At 45.3% G+C, this 14,186-nt stretch overlaps 1 pseudogene; it reads right to left on the bottom strand.

The window, feature by feature from the left end:
• Positions 1-2,271: 2,271 nt before the first annotated feature.
• Positions 2,272-3,435, bottom strand: LOC144165873 (G-protein coupled receptor moody-like; annotated as a pseudogene).
• Between the last annotated feature and the right edge of the window lie 10,751 nt (positions 3,436-14,186).

The raw sequence follows: 14,186 nt of genomic DNA, 5'->3' as shown, positions 1-14,186 counted from the left end.
GCCTTTGAATTCTCATTTCCCTGCTTCACCTGCATGATCCTCCGCCACTAACCAAGTTTCGACGGAACAGATGAAAGTCCGCAGTTATGACGGATCTAGTGCTCGTGCTTTCGCGCTGCAACACCGCGTTTCCTCGCCCCATATCAGGGCTGATGCATGCGAAACGGAAGGCTCGACAAGGGTTTTTTTCACATATCAGCTAGAAGCGGAAAGCAGCCATTCCAGTTCCGCGTGACTCTCCTGCTCCTGTAGTCGCGTACATAGGTTTGCACAGCAAAAACACGCCCCGGAATTTATCTCCCCGATTGCACGGAAGCGAAGTAACTCTCGCAGTATTTCCCTCAGTCGATAGGCTGCTCACGGTCTACGAATTTTCCTGCGGCACGCGTAGGAATGCTTCAGTTGTCGCGCTGTGAACAGGACGAGAAAAAAAAAGGTGGCAGGACGGGTCACCATTCTAGCTCGCGATGCTGCTAAACAATCTTTCACGAGCAGTTATGCGGCAGCGGCTGGAAGACAGTCGCAAAGGCGAAGAAAAAAAGCCTTACCTTCGGAAGCACGTACGATTCGACGCTGAAGTTAAAACTTCTCTCGAAGCTTCTTTCGGCTGCCGACCTGCTCGAGTAAAACTCGACGAGCTTTTCCTTCCTCAGCGGAGGTAGGAGATAAATGTTCTCCCACCCGGTGATTAGGAAAGCTATATCACCAGAACTTGCCATACTACCTGACGGAGAGCGAGCAGGCGAGAGAAGACTCAAACTTTTCTTCACCATGGCTGGTGCGCGCAGTGTTACCATTGGTGCACACGGTTGACGCCTTTTTGCAAGGGTTCAGCGTGTTTCTGCAACGATAGATAAACGTAATTCGAACAGAATTGATATGTTGTAGAAATGCTTTATTACTGTTCGAATTACCTTTGGCGAAATTTCATGTAACATTTTCTTTTGTTTTTTAATGTTTTTTGAACGTTATTAGTTTGTTCGCGGCAAAGTTTGTGAAATGTAACACAAACATAAGTAATATATTATAGAAATGTTTTCTAGACGTTTAAATAACTGTTGCCAAAACATTAATGCAGCATTTTTTATCATTACTTAAAGAGACCGACAACCGATTTCTGTCAAGTATAGATACTCTATCCCAAATGAAAGCGCATCATCTTAAAGCACCTTAACGAGAAACTGTTTTTCTGATAACGCCCTAGAACTTCTTAAATCAAAACTTTTAGATCTACGAGCGTATGTGTCCTCCCAAAAATAATGCTGACAACCATGACATGCAGTAACGTGGCAACATACTTTTGACTGTGTCAGAAATGAAAAACGATATTTAAAAACTTGTCCCCAGCTAAAAAAGTGTGAATCGCAGGCGTTCTTTTTCGTTTATGTGTTTTTTTAATTCAGCAGTCTACTATGCACGAATTCGCCATCTGTTGGGATAGACGATGGGTAGAATCTGGCTTCACGCTGTGGAAGTCGGAATTTCGATTCTCCACGGGCGCGACCTTTTTTTTAAAAAAAAAGCTGCCGTAGGCGTATTGGGAAACTGAAATAAAAACTTTTGGCAGAACAAACGCCCCTGACTCAGGTAGAATCGTCAAAGCTTCCCCACGAGGTCGGTTTACTGAACGCTGCCGTTGATTCCGGGCATGGAGGCTCAGTTAGCCACACTGAGAGCAACTCAGCGACGGTGGGCAGCGTGTCTTAAAATTTTTCAAAATAAGGTTTAAAAATACATATACAATTGAAACTTATACAGATACATGTGTTCAAAGGTTTTCTATAAGTAAATAAATGTTTCAGCAGTTACAGTAGCGGCAAGGTTTTCAGGTCACGTGACCGGGACCCATAGTGTAGCGTGAATTTTTGACAGCACGAACCGAAACCCTTCCAATTTCAGAAAGTTTGCTGCCAAGGTAAAATCATTTCCGCCAATTTGCTCATATATTGCTTTTGGTTACCGGGCTATATAAAACGCTGGGTTTCATATCAGCTAGAGAACACATACGCGACAAAAATCGGTTGTCCGTCCCTCTAAACATAAAAAAGTGCTTTAACAACATCGTTCTAACATTAACACCAAACAAAAAAATAACGTTCTTCTGATGTTTTCGTGCTACTTTAGGAGTAGCTTCAATTACAAGTGTGCGCGATAAGCAATAGCGAGAGTGAGATTAATAGAAACGGACATGTTCTGCATGTCTCACATGCCCTGGGGTCGCCGGAAAGTGGCAGTGATAATGCCGAGCAACACCGAAAAAAACGATCATAATCACACGGGTGTCTCTTGGCTTCACGTGCTCTCGGAAAGGACGGCACATCTGGCGCAGAGCCAGAGCTCCTTGTAGGCCTGCCGGTACTCCCTGCTCATGCAGATGTAGATGACTGGCGTCACGCATACTGAGAAGTAGTAGGCGAGGTACGCGAACACCTGGATGCCCGGGTAGTCGTCCAGAAGGCGGAAGGCCTTGAGCACGGACACCGGCAGGTAGAGCATGAATCCGGCGAAGAGGACGAACACCGTATTCAGCAGGCGCCAGTCCTTGGCGATGCGCCGCTGCTGGCGCTGCACCTTCTCCGCGGACACGGCGCCCCCGTCTTGGCGCTGGGCAAACAGGCGCGCCACGAAGGCGGCAGACTTGTGGCTGGTTCGGTACTGGCGCAGGTTGCGCTGCGTCTCGCGCACGATCCAGTAGATGCGGCTGTAGCAGATCACGAACGACGTGGCCGGCACGAAGTACGACACAGTGAGTATGAACACCTTGCTGCTGCGCCCGTTCTTGGGCACCACGGTGCACGTGCCGACGTCGCCGTTCCAGCCGAACTGGCCCCACACGCCCGCCGTAGGCAAGAAGATCAGCGACAGACTCGCCAGCCACGTCCCGGTCACCACCAGCAGGTTGTTGCCCTCGGTGAAGGCCCGAGCGTAGAGGCCCGGCTTGACGATCGCCACGTAGCGGTTGATGCTGATGGCCATGACGGTGAAGAGGGAGGCGCCCGTGTTAAAGAAGCGGCTCACACCGTGTGCTACGCACAGGCCGTCGCTGTACACCCAGCGGGCGTGCCAGAACACACTCGCGGCCAGCGGGATGTTCACCGCGGAAAATACCAGGTCGGTGAAGCACAGGTTGATCACGAGCGCCGTAGTGGCGTTCTTCAGCAGTTTCGAGGACCGGAGCAGCGCGGCGATCGACACGGCGTTGGAGATAACGCCGAAGAAGGCCATGACGACGAGGACAACGAAGCCGCCGGTCAACACCGGCCGCGGGTAGTCTACTAAGCGTAGCACCGAGAAGGTGTTGTCATTCGCGCTCCCTGTGCCGAGCTCGATTTCTACTGTAGTCTGAACTTCGGTGGTCGTCTGAACAACTTCGCTGGCCCCAGAAGTCAACAGGGTCGTCAAGTTGTCGGAGAAAGAACGTGAAAGGGTCGTCATGGTGGCGTTCATCTTCCAACTGCTCTGGTTCGTTCGCTAGTTGCTCTCAGCGACTGAGCAGAGTTCAAATGATGCTTTGTGGAAACGCCTACCGGATCGCATGCCGCCTTCCCGCGCTGACGAGCCGCTCCCCGAGATACCCCGGGCTGTTGTCACTCCGGATGGCGCGGGAAGCGACGATAACGGAAGGCCTACTACCGGTCTTCACAAGTCCCAGATGGAAATTATTTCCAGACCCGGCTGTGTTACGAAACTTTTCCAGCCTGAAATAGTTTCCAGCCTACACTGGAGTCAGGTGTCAACCGGAAGCAGTGGCTGGAAATGGAAATTTTGAGGCTTGTGTCCTGCCGGAAACGACACGTCTTCTGGCTGGAAATCGCACCATTTCCTGCTGGAACAATGCGGACTTACAACTGGAAATTCCCCTTTCTTTCTGGAAATACTATTATTACAGCAAGAATGGTGTAGCTTACCAGCTGGAAATTGCTTTATTCTTGCTGGTTTAACGCACCACTTTCTAGCCGGAAATAGATTGTCTGCTTGCTGCATTCTGCACCATTCTCAGTCATGAATATTTTGTCTGCCTGGATTTTGTACTACGCTTCAGCCAGAAATCCTATTTTTCATGCTGCATTCCTCTCCACTCCAAGCCAAAAATCCTTTTATTTGGCTAAGTTTTGCAGTAGCTGACATTACAAAATGGAATTTTTAAGTACACCATTCCCACCGGAGGTCATTTGCAGCAGACACCGAAAGACCATCAGCATCTTTGAATAAAAGAACTCTTCTGTGTGGGCTTTTGTGCCCCAAAGCGGAAACACAGGGGGAGATTATAAATTTAAAACTATATTGTCGTGTCATATATTACATATTTTCAGCCTGGTCACTTGTGTACCCAGAACATCCGCAGGGGAATCTCCACCTTCTTCGGGTAAATGGTCCTCCAAGTAATCCAGGTAGCCTATGAAAAATAAGGCATCATGAGTAACCGCGATGTCAAGTGGTTTTGTGAGCTTTGCAAAGATACCAATCAAACATTTTCCATTTCTTTATGTGCTTACCAGTGTTGTCGATGCCACTTTTTGGTCCTTCCACCGGCAGTCTTCTAAGTTGCAAGCCTTGTGTACCACATTCGGCCACGTAGACGTTGCCAAACAGGTACCAGATAAAAGACAGAAGAAAAAACGATTCATTATAGGTTGGTTCACCTTGAAACATAATATCACATGTAGCTGTCTGCTGAACTTCAATTGTTGACGGCGGCGCGTGGTTCATGCAATAATTACGCCGTGTTTATTGCGGAGTACTGACACCAAAACTTTTGTTCCTTTTTTATTGATTTTATCACTGCCTAACGGACTGGTCCACCCGAAAGAGCACTTTAGAGAATTGATCGCGCGATAATTAATTACATTGAACGGCCTAAAAATCGTCCGTTTTGAATTCCCGGGCTTCCAGCCCGGAGGGCGCGTATGACGGAATCACGGAATGACCTCATGGTTTTGTGCGGACGTCAAAACACCACAAAGGCCGTAGGAGGTGTTGTTCCGACGTCCCCGCCCCCGGTGCCGAGCGGATGAGCTGCCTGAAGGCGTTAGGCAGTGTCGTAATTAGAGAGGACGGCGCCCATGGCAAATATATTTTCACGCCGCTCATGATGGTAATGATAGTGAATATTATTATTATTATTAGTGCTATAGTAGTATTAATTTTATTATTATTAATATAATAATAATTATTATTATTGATATTATTATATTGAATGCATTAATCTGCTTAACTCCGATGGAGTAATCATTGCTGACGTCCCTGCCGCGTTTGCTCAGCAGTTTAAAACGGTGTATAGAGATACCTGCGACGTTCCGCCAGCTCCGATGTCCAATTGTCGCGGTACGGCACCGAGCACGAATTTGTAGGGGAGGAAATCATGAATAAAAGCCTACGGGACGCGAAGCCCTCGCTAGCCTGTGGCCGAGATGGCATTCCCATGGCTCTACTCAAGGCTTTCAGTCCTATCCTTGCTCCAGTGCTTGTATGTATGTTTAACAACTGTATTAGTACTGGCACATTTCCTAATTGTTGGAAATTTGCTAAAGTTGTACCTGTACACAAATCCGGGTCGAAAACAGATGCAAAAAAGTATAGACCTATTTCCCTTCTGTGCAGTGCTTCTAAAATTTTTGAATCTACAATTCATTCCCTCATTACATCCAGAATAAGATATGAAATTATTCCAAATCAACATGGTTTTATCGTGGCCGCTCGACCACTACAAACTTAGTTTCTTTTATGGAACATGCGTCAAAGGCAGTGGAAGACAGAGGCCAACTTGACGTGGTATACTGTGACCTTAGCAAGGCGTTCGATGTGGTTTCCCATTCATTGTTGTGTAAAAAACTTTCCCACCTTGACATTCCTGATCTGTTGCTAGATCTGCTACGTGACTACCTTACCAGTCGTCACTGCTACGTTCACTGTAACGGGCTACACTCCGGAACGTACTCAGCCACCAGCGGGGTGCCTCAAGGCTCTATTCTTGGACCTCTTTTGTTTTCACTCTTTGTCAACGATGTTTCTACAGCAATTCAGTACTCATCGTTCTTGCTATACGCAGACGATTCTAAAATATTCAAAGTGATTTGCAAAATCTCAAACTGTGCACAACTGCAATGTGATATCGCCGCGTTTTCGGACTGGTGCAACCGAAATAATTTGATACTTAACAGTGCAAAAACCAAAGTGGTGTCGTACCCGTAAAACAGATCATATCAATTTCACCTATCGTATAAGTGAAGAAGATCTGAATCGGGTATGTCAAATAAAAAACTTGGGACTTTGTTTGACTTTAGGCTCACATTTACAGCCCATACTAATGAGATTACCCATCGTGCTTTGCGAACACTAGGTGCAACATGTCGTGTCTCCAGATAATTCAACTATCCAGACACATTTCTTCAGCTCTATACCTCAATGTGTCGCCCTCTGTTGGAATACGCATCCGTGGTCTGGAATGCAACGTGTCGGTCCAACGCGGCGGACATTGAGCGAGTGCAAACTAAATTTCTCTCAATTCTAAAGCATAGGTACGCTACTGCGAAGGCTAAAGATTATCCTGGTGTTGATGCCGCCAGCTTGCTTTTAATGGACCCACTACACAGCCTGAGGGCCAAGGCTGACCTTTTATTCTTGTACAAACTGGTCCACAGCCTCATTGATTGTACAGAGCTGTTGGGTGCCATAAAGAACCCCGACAGGCAACACCAGGGCACCTAGACTGTTTCATGTCCCCGCCCGTGTCAAGAGTCCCGTTGGACGCATTCAGCACCTATAAAATATGCACGCAGAAAGTTTGGACGTATTCCATCGTCCCTTTCCAGCTTTTTGTAAGGAACTGCGTAGCTTGACAAACCAGGACTAGTTTGCTCGCCCTATTATGTAACTTCAACTCACACACTTTATGCTGCCGGGGTTAGGTTTATCTATGTATGTATGCTAATTTTTTCGATGATTTACTTGTGTATGTAAGTTTTATGCCTTCATTGTGGCGTGATTTTTAGCTAATATCTTTTTCCGGTTTACATGTTTCAGTGTACAGAGTTTTAATCATGTCTTGTTGTCTTACACTTGCCTTGTTTGCATAGGTGCGCGGGCCATGTGCGTGTGTCGGCGCGTGTGTATCTCAAAGTTTCTCATTCTCGTTCAGACTAAACAATGCTTTTTTCTATATTTTTCTGAGATATGCACTTTTCTTTCCACACCAGCACATCGTTATTTTTTTGTCATATCGAGGATTTTATGTGTTGTGCCATGCTGTTCTACGTTTCTTTTATTAATTTTTTGTATATGGTGTGCCAGCACCAAGACCTTAGGGTTGTTCCTGGGCACCGAAAATAGAGGTTGGTTGATTGATTGATTGATTCATTATTATTATTATTATTATTATTATTATTGGCTCCTTCCCCCTGCTCCCTTCGACGAGACTCGCCGCCCGTCGTCGAGAAGGCCCCGGCCCCGCCGTCCCAGCCGGTTGACCTTGACGCCGAAGCTGCTGGTCTTCGCGCACTCCTCATCGACGCGCTGGACGGAATTTCTTTCCTCAGCGACCAAGTGGCCCGGCTGCGGGAGGACAACGACCTCATGCGCCGGGAAAACGCGCTCTCTTTCGACCGTCTCCGTCAAGAGAGGGAGGGAGACGGCGGCCATTATGCGAAGGTGGTTAGTTCCCTGCGTGCGGAGGTGTGCTCCTTGCGTGCCGAATTGCTTCGCCGCCCCCCTGCCTTGCAGGATGAAGTACGTCGCAGCTCGGAAAAGCCTTCTTTCACGCAAGTTGTCTACAAAGAAGTGTCGCCGTCGGCTACGTCGGCTCCGCTGCAGTCGGTGTCTTCGGCTTTTCCGACACTGCCTCCCACTCCGTCCCCACTTTCCCCGGTGCAATCTGTGTCTGTGCTCGATCGTAACCCCCCTACTATTGAGAAGAAGCGCCGAAGCCGGGCATGTGTAGGTGCATCGGACACATGTGGACTCGTAGTCGTTCCGCAGCCGAAGCGCCCCAAAGCTATGTTCGTCTCAAAGCTTTCCTCATCCACCACCTCTGCTAGCCTTAATGCCCATCTGTCAACCTTAGGTGTCTCGTCCTTGAGCTGCCGACGACTGAAGACGAAGTTTGACACGTACGCATCCTTTTATATATCCGTCAGTGAAGAGTTTTTCGAGCGCTTGAATGACCCCGCTGTTTGGCCGAAAGACTGCCTCTTTAAGGAGTTTCGAGGCATGTTTCGCGAAGGCATGCTTCACAGCTCTGAGCGCATCACATAAGAAAAGCAATGATGACTAGTACTTTGGATGTGTTTTATCAGAATGTGCGCGGTCTTCGTACCAAGGCAACTGACTTCTTTGGTAATGTTCTGGCTTCGTGTTTTCCGTTAATAGCTATCTCTGAAACTTGGTTGTGCCCTGATATTCTGTCCAGTGATTATTTCCCTCAAAATTACCATGTATATCGTAGTGATCGTGCCTTGACGGGAAGCAAACAAAAAGGGGGTGGGGTCCTTCTTGCCGTCGACAAATCTCTCCAGAGTGTGCTTTGTAGTGATATTCAGAATGCAGATGAGTCTGTATGGGTTGAAATTCTTATCTCTAAAACTGAAAAACTTCTTGTTGGGGTTTTTTACATTCCCCCTGATGTAGCTCCTGACGCATTCAATCAGTTAGTTTCCTCCATTGAACAAGAGCTTATTACTCAATGCAACCGCAAGGTCCTCCTTCTTGGAGACTTTAACGCTCCTGGCGTTCAGTGGAGCCATCTATCCTGTTCCCACCATAACCACCACATTGAACAGAAGGCTAATAGATTACTAGATTTTTCGTCTTTCACTTCCCTGGCACAGCATAATCACATAGAAAACTGCAGTGGAAACATTTTGGACCTGTGTTTTTCGAATTTTGATGATGTTAGTGTATCACATCTGATTGTCCTTTAGTTAGACCTGACAGATTTCATCCTCCTCTTTCTATTTCCTGTTCCCTTCCCACAATGCTCCACCATTCCGTAAGTTCCTGCAACACGCAACCTCGCTACGCTTTCGCCCGGGGAGATTACGTTGGGCTGTATGATTACTTTTCTGCTGCCCCTTGGTCGACAGTCATCGACGAACCTGATGTCAATGAGCAAGTTGACCGTTTTACTGAGATTGTACTTTTGGGTATGAAGAAATACATCCCGCAATATTTACCAAAGAAGTTCAAATTCCCACACTGGTTTTCTTCTGAATTGCGGGATGCCCTTAAACTCAAAGAACGTGCGCACAGAAAGATGAAGCGCTCTGGTGCGAACCAGTTCGCTCAGGAGTTTCGGCGCCTACGTGCCTTATGCAAAATATTGCACAAGCGTGATCATGCTTCGTACCTGGCGTCAGTAGAAGCTAAAGCAACCCATCAACCGGGAGCCTTCTGGAAGTACATTCATTCAAGATCTAGTAAAACTAAAGAATCTATTCGTTTACTAGACTCCAACGGCTATGAGGCTGCGGAGGTGGCCGACTGCTTTGCTCGTCAGTTTTCTTCTTTTTTTGGAATTAGCGGTGTCAGTGATAACAGTAGCGCCCCTTGTCACCAGGGCGGTAACTCTGGTTGTTTCCAACTGGATGAGAACATCGTGCGGACCAGTATCAAGCGGCTAAAGCCCTCGCTTTCTTGTGGACCAGATGGTATTCCTGCCGCCATTCTAAAAACGTATGCAAACATATTCGTTCCAGTGTTCACTTCAATGTTTAATAACTGTCTCCGGTCTGGCACGTTCCCTCGCTCATGGAAACTCTCTCGCGTATTCCCTGTATTCAAGTCAGGCCCAAAAACTGACGCCATAAACTATAGGCCAGTCTCGCTCCTTTGTTCTGCCTCTAAACTATTCGAGTTATCTCTTCATATGGTATTGTCTTTCTCACTTAAACACGTCCTCATTCCTAATCAACATGGCTTTATGCGTGGTCGTTCAACTTCCACAAACCTCGCGTGCTTCATGGAGCAGGCTGTCCCAGCAATCGTTGGTAGAAGCCAGCTTGATGTGGTCTACTGTGACATGAGCAAGGCCTTTGATGTAGTCAACCACTCGTTATTGCTTGCCAAGCTCATTCTGTTAGATGTCCACGCTTCTTTGGTGGGTCTTATACGTTGCTATCTCCAGCAGCGATATTGCTGTGTAAGTGTTAACGGTCAAACTTCATTTAGGTACAAAGCAACCAGTGGTGTACCCCAGGGATCTGTTCTGGGTCCCCTTCTTTTCTCCATTTTTATTAACGATGTTGCTTCTGTAATTCAAAATTCTTCTTTTTTGTTGTATGCTGATGATATGAAAATCTTTAGAGAAGTGCGCAATATTCATGACTGTAATTATCTTCAGGCTGATATTGCGTCATTCCATCGTTGGTGCACCAAAAACGACCTAATTTTGAACCCCTCAAAAACGAAAGTTGTCTCCTATAGTAGAAAAACTCAACAGCTGCAATACTCTTATAAAATTGCAAGCACTGCATTGCCGAGGGTGACTGAAATTCGAGACTTGGGAGTACTATTTGATACTTCTCTGACTTTCTCTTCCCACGTTACACAAATTACCCGTGGCTCTCTTCGATGTCTGGGTGCTGTTTGCAGGTATTCTAGAGAGTTTAAAGGTCCTCTTCCTTTTTTAAAGTTGTATTCGGCTCTCTGCCTACCTCTTCTCGAATACGGCTCTGTTGTTTGGAATGGAACTTGCAAGTCCAATAGTGACCGTATCGAAAGAGTTCAAAATAAGTTCCTCTTTATCTTTAAGCACCGCTTCCGTCATGTGCTTGAAGACGCTAACGGCAGTGTGCCTTTTCTGAAAAGTCTTCATTCCCTTCGGTGTCGACGAATGCGAGCTGATATTATCTTTCTTTATAAACTTCTTCATGGGGATATTTTGTGTGACGACTTGGTTACAGTTATCAATGTCAACTTGCCGAACAAACTTTTCCGAACATTTCGAACTTTTAGAACAGATGCTTTAAGTAGAAGACGCTCGTCCATCTGCAGAATACAATGTGCATATAATGAATATTCTGATCGTCTTGATATATTTCAGAGCTCTTTTTCTTTATTCTCAAACGACTTGAAAACTGTTGTAGCTTAAGTGCCTTTAGTCATTGCAAATTTATGTGCTGTATTTATTTTAGGCAAATCATGTTCTTGTTTGTTTGTTTTTCACATTTCCTGGTTTTGCGTTGCTTGAATTTCTGTAGGTTTGAGTGCCCGTGCTTGTAATGCTGAACTTCTTTCAAAGTTGAAACTTCCGAACATTTTGTTATAAAAATTTCGTGTTATGCGTATAACTTATTCTCTGTCATGTTCAGTGAGTATTTCCTGTTTTTCACGTGCCTTGATCATTTCGCTGTCCGAGTGTCATGGCTTGCAACGCTAGGTCTCCTGTTTCTTTTCTTTTCTTTTTTTTTGCTGTTTTGCTTTCTGAGATTACTGTAACTATCTTTACTTTATTGTTTCTTTCATGCATACGGTTTTATGTGTTGTGTTGTCTTGATTTTAGTTTGTTTTTATGTACGATTTGTATATGGTGTACCAGTACCAAGACCCTAGGGTTGTTCCTGGGCACCGAAAATAAAGGTTGATTGATTGATTGATTGATTGATTGATTGATTATTATTATTATCTACAATGCTCCACCGTTCTGTAATTTCAAGCAATGCGCAACCTCGCTACGCTTTCGCCCGGGGAGTTTACGTTGGGCTGTATGTCTACTTTTCTGCTGCCCCTTGGTCAACAGTCATTGACCACTCTGATGTCAATGAACAAGTTGACCGTTTTACTGAGATTGTGCTTTTGGGTATGAAGAAATACATCCCGCAATATTTACCAAAGAAGTTCAAATTCCCACACTGGTTTTCTTCTGAAGTGCGGGATGCCCTGAAACTCAAAGAACGCGCGCACAGAAAGACGAAGCGCTCTGGTGCGAATCAGTTCGCTCAGGAGTTCCGGCGCCTACGTGCCCTATGCAAAATATTGCACAAGCGTGATCATGCTTTGTACCTGGCGTCAGTTGAAGCTAAAGCAACTCATCAGCCGGGAGCCTTCTGGAAGTACATTCATTCTAGATCTAATACAACGAAAGAATCTATTCGTCTACTGGATTCCAACGGCGATGAGGTTGCAGATGCGGCCGACTGCTTTGCTCGTCAGTTTTCTTCTTTGTTTGGGCTTAGCGGTGGTAGTGATGACGGCAGCGTCTCTTGTCACCAGGACGGCTACTCCGCTTGTTTCCAATTGGATGAGAACATCGTGCGGGCCAGCATCAAGCGGCTAAAGCCCTCGTTTTCTTCTGGGCCAGATGGTATTCCTGCTGCAATTCTAAAAACGTATGCAAATATATTTGTTCCTGGGTTCACCTCAATATTTAATAACTGTCTCCGGTCTGGCACGTACCCTCGATCATGGAAAATCTGTCGTGTATTCCCTGTTTTCAAGTCAGGCCCAAAAACCGGCCCCATGAACTATAGGCCAGTGTCGCTTCTTTGTTCTGCCTCTAAAATATTCGAGTTATCTCTTCATAAGGTCTTGTCTTTCTCACTTAAACACGTCCTCATTCCTAATCAACATGACTTCATACGTGGTCGCTCAACTTCCACAAACCTCGCATGCTTCATGGAGCAGGCTGTCCCAGCAGTCATTGGTAGAAGCCAGCTTGATGCGGTCTACTGTGACATGAGCAAGGCCTTTGATGTAGTCAACCACTCGTTATTGCTTGCCAAGCTCATTCTGTTAGATGTTCACGCTTCCTTAGTGGGTCTTATACGTTGCTATCTCCAGGAGCGATATTGCTATGTAAGTGTTAATGGTCAAACATCATTTAGGTACAAAGCAACCAGTGGTGTACCCCAGGGCTCCGTTCTGGGCCCCCTTCTTTTTTCCATTTTCATTAACGATGTTGCTTCTGCCATTAAAAATTCTTCTTTTTTGTTGTATGCTTATGATATGAGAATCTTCAGAGAAGTGCGTAATGTTCAGGACTGTAATTCTCTTCAGGCTTATACCGTGTCATTCCATCGTTGGTGCACCAAAAACTACTTAATTTTGAACCCCTCAAAAACGAAAGTTGTTTCCTATAGTAGGAAAACTCAACAGCTGCAATACTCCTATAAAATAGCAAGCACTGCACTGCCGAGGGTGACCGAAATTCGGGACTTGGGAGTACTATTTGATTCTTCTCTGACTTTCTCTTCCCACGTAACACAAATTACCGGTCGCTCTCTTCGATGTCTGGGTGCTGTCTGCAGGTATTCTAGAGAGTTTAAAAGTCCTCTTCCTTTCTTAAAGTTGTATTCGGCTCTGTGCTTACCTCTTCTCGAATACGGTTCTGTTGTTTGGAATGGAACTTGCAAGTCCAATAGTGACCGCATCGAAAGGGTTCAAAATAAGTTCCTTTCTATCTTTAGGCACCGTTTCCGTCATGTACAAGAAGACGCAAGCGGCAGCATGTCTTGTCTCAAAAGTATTCCTTCCCTTTGGTGTCGACGAATGAGAGCTGACATTATCTTTCTTTATAAACTTCTTCATGGTGATATTTTGTGTGATGACTTGGTTGCACTTATCAATGTCAACTTGCCGAACAAACTTTTCCGAAGATTTCGAACTTTCAGAACAGATGCTTTAAGTAAACGATGCTCGTCCATCTGCAGAATACAATGTGCATATAATGAATATTCCAATCGTCTTGATATATTCCAGAGCTCTTTGTCTTTGTTCTCTAATGAATTGAAAACTGTTGTAGCTTAAGTGCCTTTATGTCATTTATGTGCCGTATTTCTGTTCCGTATTTATTTTATGCAAATCATCATCTTGCTTGTTTGTTTTTCACTTTTCCTGATTTTGTGTTGCTTGAATTTCTGTCGGTTTAAGTGTCAGTGCTTGTAACGCTGAACTTCGTTTTTCCATTTTGAAACTTCCTAACATTTTGTTACAAAAGCTTTGTTTTATGTGTATAATCTATCTCCGTCATGTGCATTGAGTATTTGCTTGTGTATTTTCAATTTTTCACGTGCCTTCAACGTTTTGCTGGCCGGGTGTCATGGCTTCTAACACTAGGCTTCCTTTTTTTTTGCTGTTTTGCTGTTTTGCTTTCTGGGATCTCTGTAACTATTTTTATCTTATTGTTTCTTTCATATATATGGTTTTCTGTGTTGTGTTGTCTTGATTTTAGTTTGTTTTTATGAATGCTTGTATAT

Source organism: Haemaphysalis longicornis, unplaced genomic scaffold (genome assembly GCF_048455015.1).
Source record: "Haemaphysalis longicornis isolate Haplotype H1 unplaced genomic scaffold, Haemaphysalis longicornis Haplotype H1 scaffold_15, whole genome shotgun sequence".
Taxonomy (NCBI): Eukaryota; Metazoa; Arthropoda; class Arachnida; order Ixodida; family Ixodidae; genus Haemaphysalis; species Haemaphysalis longicornis.
The sequence above is the reverse complement of the archived record's forward strand: the minus strand, read 5'-3'. Positions and strand labels throughout refer to the sequence as shown.